This window comes from Callithrix jacchus, chromosome 13 (genome assembly GCF_049354715.1).
Source record: "Callithrix jacchus isolate 240 chromosome 13, calJac240_pri, whole genome shotgun sequence".
Taxonomy (NCBI): domain Eukaryota; kingdom Metazoa; phylum Chordata; class Mammalia; order Primates; family Cebidae; genus Callithrix; species Callithrix jacchus.
In genome coordinates this window covers 61,828,797-61,838,137 of record NC_133514.1, presented here as the reverse complement: position 1 = coordinate 61,838,137, position 9,341 = coordinate 61,828,797, and the positions used below count along the sequence as shown (strand labels likewise).

General features: G+C 39.8%; 1 pseudogene; it reads right to left on the bottom strand.

Moving 5' to 3' along the window:
• Positions 1–2,091: 2,091 nt before the first annotated feature.
• On the bottom strand, positions 2,092–7,416 carry LOC100388023 (axin interactor, dorsalization-associated protein-like; annotated as a pseudogene).
• Positions 7,417–9,341: the final 1,925 nt, after the last annotated feature.

Here is a 9,341-nt window from a genome sequence, read left to right as displayed (position 1 = left end):
CTCTGTGAAAACTGCTTAGGCAAAGTGTGCTGTCAATAAAGTCTGCTTTCGTTTTGTTGGTTCCCTCTTTCTTCTGTTTCTCTCACCTAGTTGTGCCTCCTGGCCTCTCCTGCTCAACACCCTCAAACTCTTTCTGTTCTTGCATTCTGACTGTGCGTCTCAATGTTTTCAAAATCTTTGATTGAAGCTTCTTTCATATTTAGTTGAAGTAATGAAGTAATGACTGCAGTCATTCATAAAAATGAAACATCAGTTTGACTGGTGTCTCCTGAATCCTCTGATATCATAATCTGGCAGTTGATCTGAACTGGGGATTACTCAAACCAGTTTGGCAATTCTGGTTTTCTCAATAAATAAACCACAGAGGTCCTTGAACACCAACTAGTAAAGTAAGTCTTAGTAATGGGTCCTTTGTACTGTTTGAGAAGTGAGTAAACATAGTTACTAAGGCTAGAATCTAAGCTAAATATTCGAACCAAAAATTTTAGAGTAACAAAGAACAAAAGAAAACGAAATGTGAAGGAAAATGGATTCCAAGTCAAAGGAAAGAAAAAGGAAAAGGAGGAAAGACAGAACTATAAATATAGACACCCAAAAAGAAGTTAAAAATATAGGGCAGGATTGAAAGCAAATAGAACACAATCTAAATTTGTAAATTTGCAATCAGTTGTAAATGTGTAAATGGATTCTCCCACTAAAAGGTGCTCTGGGTAACTGATGTAGCTTTATGTTGTTCACAGGTGATATGGTTTGGCTATGTTACTGCCCAAATCTCATCTTGAATTTTACTCCCATAATTCCCACATGTTGTGGGAGGGACCGGGCCGGAGATTGAATCATGATAGCAGTTTCCCCCATACTCTTCTCATGGTAGTGATTAAGTCTCACAAGATCCGATGGTTTTATCAGGGATTTCTGCTTTTGCATCTTTCTCATTTTCTCTTGCTGCTGCCATGAAAGTAGTGCTAGATTCTGAGGCCTCCCCAGCCATGTGAAACAGTAAATCCAATATAACTTCTTTTTCTTCCCAGTCTTGGCTTGCCTGTCAGCAGTGTGAAAATGGACTAATAGAGTAAATTGATACCAGCAGAGTGGGTCGTTGGTAAAAAGATACCTGAAAATGTGGAAGCAACTTTGAAATTGGGGATCAGGCAGTGGTTGGAACAGTTTAGAGGGCTCAGAAGAAGACAGGAAAATGTGGAAAAATTTGGAATCTCCTAAGAGACCTGTTGAATGGTTTTGATAAAAATGCTGATAGTGATATAAACAATAAGGTCCAGGCTGAGGTAGTCTCAGATGGAGATGAGGAACTTGGTGGGAAATGGAGCAAAGGCGATTCTTGTTATGTTTTAGCAAAGAGCCTGGTGGCATTTTGCCCCTACCCTAGAGATTTGTGGAACTTGAACTTGAGAGAGATGATTTCAGGTATCTGGTGGAAGAAATTTCTAAGCAACAAAGCATTCAAAGGGTGACTTGGGTGCTGTTAAAAGCATTCCATTTGAAAAGGGCAAAAGAGCATAAAAGTTCAGAAAATTTGCGGCCTGATGATCAGTAGAAAAGAAAACCCATTTTCTGAGGAGAAATGCAATCTGGCTGCAGAAATTTGCATATGTAACAAGGAGCTGAATGTTAATGCCAAAGACAAGGTGAAAAATGTCTCCAGGGCATGTCATAGGTTTTCGTGGCTACCCCTCTCATCACAGACCCAGAAGCCTAGGAGGAAAAAATGGTTTTGTGGTTTGGGTCCAGGGTCCCCATTCTGTGTCCAGCATAGGGACTTGGTGCCCTGTGTCCCAGCTGCTCTCACCATTACTTAAAGGGGCCAAGGTACAACTCAGACTACGGTTTCAAAGGGGGTAAGCCCTGACCCTTGGCAGCTTCCATGTGGTGATGAGCTTGAGGGTGCACAGAAGTCAAGAATTGAGGTTTGGGAATCTCCACCTAGATTTCAGAAGATGTATGGAAACTCTGGCCTACTGACATGGGTATGGCATGCTTCCTGCCTACTGAGAGTGAAAGTGATACACAGAGCTATGATGGTTTCTTATGAGTAATAAAATTCACAAAAGTTCCAAATTATTCATGTCAGGATCATTCCTTGTGCAAAGTTTGATGTATTAATAAATGAAGATCAAGTGGTTTCTTGGTCTGTAATTGCAATTTCATTTTTTAAAGTCAGTAGGTTTCTTGTGTAGTTCTATTACAAGTGGCCCAGGTTTAATTACATCCATCTCCATGAAGGCAGAACACTTGGTGCTGGTAAACATTTTTGTAGGCTTGAAGTCTTTGAATTTAAAGGAGAGAGCTGCACCTTTTGTCAATTTTTAAATATAATTATGCAGCTCAATGTTCATTAAAATGAACATATGTATCTTCTTAAAGCCACAGGAGTATCTTGCACAGTACTTAAATCTATGTCATTCAGCTCCTTTATACTAACTGTAATATAGCATATTTCAGACCAATTTTCTCAGTTCTAATAATGGATAACACTGCTCCTGATTCTTAGGGCAACTTTGGTAATAAAGTATTGATATGTGCTTCTTAGCATATTTTAGACCAGTTTTCTTAGTTCTTGTAGTGAGCAACACCGCTCTTGGGTCTGATAGCAACTTTGGTAATAAAATAGTGATACAGTTTGCTCTGTGTCCCCACACAAATCTCATCTTGAATTGTACTCCCATAATTCGCACGTGTTATGGGAGGGACCTGGTGGGAGACAATTGAATCATGGCGGTGGTTCCCCCATACTGTTCTCGTGTTAGTGAATAAGTTTCACGAGATCTGATGGTTTTATCAGAGGCTTTTCCTTTTGCGTCTTCCTTATTCTCTCTTTGCCTGCTACCATCTGTGTAAGATGGGACTTGCTTCTCCTTGCCTTCCACATGATTGTGAGGCTTCCTCAGCCATGTGGAACTGTAAGTCCAATTAAACCTCCTTCTTTTGTAAATTGCCCAATCTCAAGTATGTCTTGATCAGCACCATGAAAACAGACTAATACAAGTAGTAAAGTGCCAGGAACTCTAGCAGGAAAAGAATCAGGAGATCCTGCTCCAGCACCAACCTGTTCTTCATCTTCTTCAAATTCCAAATGTTGTTTTTCACCAGGTACTAACGTTCTTTTTAACAGAACAGGCTGAACATCAAACGGAAATTCTTTATTATATGTAAAAATATTCTTTAGTATTGGTTTAGCTTCTTCAGGTCCTCCAGTTTCAGTTCTTTATGAGACTGTGTGGAGCGTAAAGCTGCACTTCACAATTCCAAGCATGTGGCAACATTGCCTGTGGTTTTCTTTTGTTTTTCTGTGAATTCTTGTGTTGAGCTTAGGCCTCTTTTTGTAGAAGTCTTGTTAATATCTAATATTTGTCTATCACTTCCACCATGTGGCTCCAAGAGCCAAAGCTGGTGCCTCTCCTAAAACTGGTTCCCCAGTGCCATAGTAGACTCTGGGTCACAAAGTTGACCAGTTCTTACCCCATCCCCTCCTGTTCCTACCCCAGCGAGGCTGGGCTTTTAGGCACCATCCTGGCTGGGCCTGACCCCAGTATTGACAGGGCCAGGAGGAACCACTATAGCAAACTCTGCCACCTTCCAAGGAGCCACACAAGCTTATTTGCAACCACTCTTCTCTCTCTTTTTCTCTTTTTAGTGTGATTGTGGTGTTTATTTGGAACATAGTAGGTTCCTTTGTTTCACATTGCTTTCAGTTTTTGTTCCCCCTTCCCATGCTTACTGATTAATCTTACATTTCTAATATGTGGGATAAATACTTTAAAAGCCAAAACTATACAAAAGGAGGAAGAGCTTCAAGATGCTCGACTAGAGGCATCTGGAACTGCCACCTCCGCAAAGAAGAATCAACATAATGAGCAGATAATCACACTTTGAAGAGATCACTGAAAGAACACTGGAATTCAACAGAGAAGTGACAAGAAACACAGCCAGGAGGAAGGAGTTGAGGCAGCCTGCTGGGCTGGATCAGTTGGGAGCCTAGGGGTGCTCCTCAATGTAGGACAGAGTAGGTGGGCAATTCCAGCAGTCCACGTTCTCATCACAGGCTCCTGCAATCCCAGCCACAGGAAAGCCCCTCCATCCACCCGCAGACTTAACATAGGGTGCCGCCTGGAGGCCTCAGGATGGCATTGCTCCATAGCTGGACACAACATCATCCCTACAACAGCATAGTACCATACAGAGTTCAGATACCACCAAAGGGCATCATGCCTGAGGGCCCCAACAGCCCTGCCTCCACACATCCTCCACACATCAATATTCCCTGCCTGCAGCCCCTGCTGTGACTGGCTGGTGCTGTTGCTGCCAGGGCTGAAGCGTGGTGAACCATTCCAAAGACTCAGCTGACCCTACTGCCCACAGCAGTGAAGAAGCTATACATTTTCACATGCCCTGAAGACAAATTCCCCTAACCACAGGAGCTGCTACAGCAGCCAGGGCCAAAGCCTCAGTGAAGCGTGAGCTCCCCAGCCACCTGCATTGGACTACTGCCACTGAAAACAACCCCATTTCACCTTGGTCCTAGGGATCACCCTGCTCCTGCCTACCACAGCCCCTGCAGGCACAACTGAGGGCCCTTAGGTCAGGTCCACTGGGCTGGCTCAGCACCTCCAATGCCAGAGCATGCTGTCCTATCTGGGGACCTAGGAGCCACTCAGTGCTCAGTTGAGTCCACCATTGGTGTCACCTGAGCACTCCTGTCAGAGCCCTGGGGACGGGCTCTCAGCCCATCACAGCCAACACCTGCACCAGTGTGGATAGCTTGGGAGCCAAGGGTTTGTTCATCCTCTGCTACTGCTGTCACCCATACCATACCTACTGCCCAAGGCCTTGAGAACCTGCCCACTACTGCCACTGCTGTCATGGAAGCAGGACACCTGGAAGCCCAACAACCAGCCCACCTGAACCAGCTACTACGGGGACAGGGCATGCTGCCCTGGAGCCCAAGGACAGGCACTCTCAATCTGCCACTGCAGACACAGGCCCTGGAACAGGACTACTTGATGTCCCTGTACCCAGCAAAACTTCACCACAGGCTCTCTGATAACAAGAATTGGGGCCTGAAAAGACAGCAATATGAAATTCTGAATTGGTCCTGCCAAATAGTTTGATATTTTGACTTTCCACAGAACAGGGAAACATCATGTATATTCACTAGCAGTGAAGCATTAAGAAAAGTGGCTAAAGAAACTCATAATAAAAGGCCCAAATGAAAGCTTTTCTATAAGAAAAAATTAGATTAGTGTTATTTCCATTGTTATCCACATACCTTAAATGCAAGAAAATGATCTCGAAATAGAAAGGATAAGAAGAGAATCAATGAATTGGGCAAATGCTGAGTTTTGTTTTTCAAATATCTGAAAAGTTGTTGAGTTTTTCAGTTTTATGTAAGAGTGTGTTGTAAAACTGTGCAGCCTGATTAGCAAGCAAATAAAACTATCTTGCCAAGTGGTTTTAAAGGTCTAGCTCATTAGTAATTTAAGAAGAATCTGAATCAAGCTAAAAGACACTGCTTCATCAGATAAATCACACATGATCTTTTAAGTTTGGGTTTTATAGTTTTAATTGAATGTTTGCACCACTTATAATGTCACAGTGTTTAAGATTTCACATAACGATTGCCATGTGAAACTTTTCACGTTATCCTGTAAGTCCTTTAACAAGGTTCAAGAGAGAGAGAGAGAGAGAGAGAGAGTGTGTGTGTGTGTGTGTGTGTGTGGTGTGTGTGTATATATGTTTTTTTTCTACATTTTTATTTTAGCAAGTCACAATTTTCTGGTTTTAACTTTAATTATTTATTCTGCAATTATGGAGCACTGGATATATACTTGACATCATATTTGTCATTGATGTACTAAGATAAACATGTTGCAATCTTGCATTTGTAAAATTTACAAGCTAAAAAGGGATACAGATAGGCTCCTAAAAATAAGTTTTTCTAGACTGATTGTAATAGCTATCAAATCAATTTTTATCAGCAATCTTAGTTTTTAGAGCTAAATGGGTCCTCAAAACTCATTCTTTCATGTTTCAAGAAAGGAAAACTAGGTTGAAGCAGATTATAGTTTGTCCAAGTGTCCTTATTATCCCAGAACTAGGAATAAATCTCCATCTTAAGTCTAAATCTTTTTCAGATGATAAAACCTTAGAAGCACACTATTTATTACAGGGAACCAAACATTAAATGGTTTCCGGTTAGCAGCAAAGCTAACTCCTGAGAATGATTTTCTCATTTTTATATAAAATATGACATTAAATAAACATGAACAAAATTAACATTACTAAAGAATTTTGATTTGTCAATAGAATTTTATTTTGTTATTAATTTTATATTTACTAATTCACTAAAATACTTTAAAATAAAAATGTTCAGAGGTGTAAAAATATAAAATTAATGTTGTTTCCTCTCCTTCCTGAACTGAGCAACACACATAAAACAATCTAAAACTCAGGACTCACTTGAGGTGTTTTCTAGTGCCGGACAGCAAGTTGCAAGGCATCTACTGTCAGGAACTCACTGATTCCTTAGAAAATACTCTGTGATAGTCGATAATAGTATCAAAATGAAAGGTTTAAAATTTTTGCATTCTTTGCTCGGCTAGTAACTACTTACTGTATACCCATCTATATGCCAGACACATTTCATTTATAGTGAATGTCGGCCCTATTTGCTTAATAATGAATACAAGGAAATTGAGACTAACTCAAGAATGGTTAAATGAATTGTTTAAGGAGACAATGAAGTAAGTGACAAAAAGATGTTCTTTCTAACTCTGAAATCTGATGTCTTTCCTTATGTTTGTTTTCCCAGGCAATCTGAGGTGATAATACATTTCACTATTGTATGACAAGGAAATCAGTTCTAGACCTGTCTCTGCCACTATCCAGCTGGGTGACATGAGAGCTAATTTCTTAACCTCTTTGAGCCTTAGTTTCCACATTTATTCTGAATCAAGATAGCTAGATCTCAGAAAAAGGTCAACTTAACAGAGATTATACGAAGGCAAGTTTTTAATTAATGTAGGATGTCATTTCAAATCTGTAAAGATAATTTATCATCATATTCATAGAATATATGTGATGATTTTCAGACTATTATCTTATAAACCATTTAGAAAGAAAAAGATGTCACCATTAAACTAAACTATGACCAAGTCACTTTCTTTCTGTGATATAAATTCCTTGATGAGTAGCGACATGTTATGAAGCACTACCTAGGTTGCAGGTAGGGCATTCTGTGAGTTCATGGGTGGTGGTGCAGGCAGGGAAGGCAAATTCATATGCAGAATACTTGTTCGTCCCAGTGAGGACAAGTCTGAGTCTGCCTCCTTCATAATGCAAAAGGTCAATGTAATCAGCCACCCACCGGTAGCTGGCTGGTCCCACAAGCAATGGTGTCATCTTAGGGGCTTAATGTCAGTATCTATTTTGGCAGATTGGACACTCAGCAGTCATAGCAGCCAAACCAGACAACAAAGGGATGCCATGTTGTAGACTTCAGGCATAGCCTTCATTGCTGTCACCATGGCCACTATGTCCACCGGCCCATTGAGCAAGCACCAGGATAGCTGATGAAAGAGGCTAACCGGCATCCTCTGAGTGCTTCATTTTGGCCTTCTAATATTACCAGCCCCCTCCTTAGTAAGATGCCCTTTTATGATATTCACATGAGACATATCTATCTTCACAGTCTGAGCCAACTCCAAGCAATCCAGCTACTTGCCTCTCCCCCGACTTCCTTTTATCCACTTTACAATCCTGTTTCTTCTAAGCTTCCGACCATTCAACCAGACTTAGCAACTGCCCTCAAACTGTTGTAGATGCACAGTGGACCCTTTAACAACACAGGAATTAAGGTCAGAGACACTAATGAAATCGAAAATCCACGTATGACATTTGACTTTCCCAAAACTTGACTATTAATAGCTTACTGTTGATGGGAAGCCTTACCATTAACATAAACAATCTATTAACACCTATTTTGCATGTTACTTGTATCATATATCATGCCCTGACAATAAAGTAAGCTACAGAAAAGAATGTGTTATTAAGAAAATCATAAGGAAGCTAAAATATATTTACTATTTACTAAGTGGAAGTGAACCATCATGAAGGTCTTTATCCTCATCATTGTCACATTTAATAAGCTGAAGAGGAGGAAAAGGATTGGTCTTGCTGTCTCAGCAGTGGCAGAGAAGAAAATCCTTGTATAAGTGGACTTGCACACTTAAACCTTTGTTGCTTAAGGGTCAACAGTATATTTCTGGCAACTTGCTTCAAACTAAGCAATGAAATTTTGCCCACAGGGAAAGTTTTTCTTTACTGTTTTCCTTTATGATCACCTCTGAGTGGGGCTAGAATGCTCTAGCCATCCTCTTTCAGTTGGCATCAGCATTTCTTGCAGACCTACCTCTCTGCAACTAGGCTTTGAGTTTTTTCTTCTTTAGTCAACTGGTCATAAAATACTTCCCAAATGGATTGAGAGAGGAGGCAATGCAGCAGAAGTTGGTGATAAAGGAGTCTGAGTTACCCACTCACAACTTATTTGTACCTTCTATACCTGACTCAGTCAATTGTCTTTTATGCCCTTTCCACTTAGTGATAAATCACTAATGTTTACACCCATGTATATGGCTTGCTAGATAAAGTGATACCCATTTCATTACAGGAAACTTAGTCTGCATGACCAACTGGTATGACATAAACGAGGACTCTCTAGCAAGGCCTGAGTAACCTATAGGAAGCCTGGAAGCAGACCTAGCAAAACCCAGGAACTTGAAACTAATATTAAATATCTGTAATGTTTTAAAGGAATAAACATAACAAGGAAATGAAGAAAAGACATATATTTTTTAAAAGAATTCCCAGAGCTAAAAAAACAACCAATTATCTGAGGTGAAAATCCACAAAATGGACTTAGCTGAAGTTTAGATAGGGCTGAATAAATGACTTGGTTAACTTAAGGACATTATAATAGAAATTATCTAAATTGAAGCATTGAAATAAATACATTTTTTAAAGAAAAGCCTTAAGAAAATGAAAATGTGTGAGACAATATCAAGCAGTCCAAAATCTGTTTAACTGGAAATCTAAATTAGACAGAAAGTATATTTTAAAAAATAATTGCCAAAAACTTCAAATTTGATGAAAACTCAAACTTAAATTCCATATATCTGAACAAACTCTAAGCAAAAAAAAAAGTAAACACAAATCAACGTATATGATAATTAAAGTGAAAAAAAAAAAACAAATTAACAAATGACTGTGATAAAGGAAAAAAAAATCTGAAAAACTGCCAGAGGTAAAAGAATACATTACAAATAGGG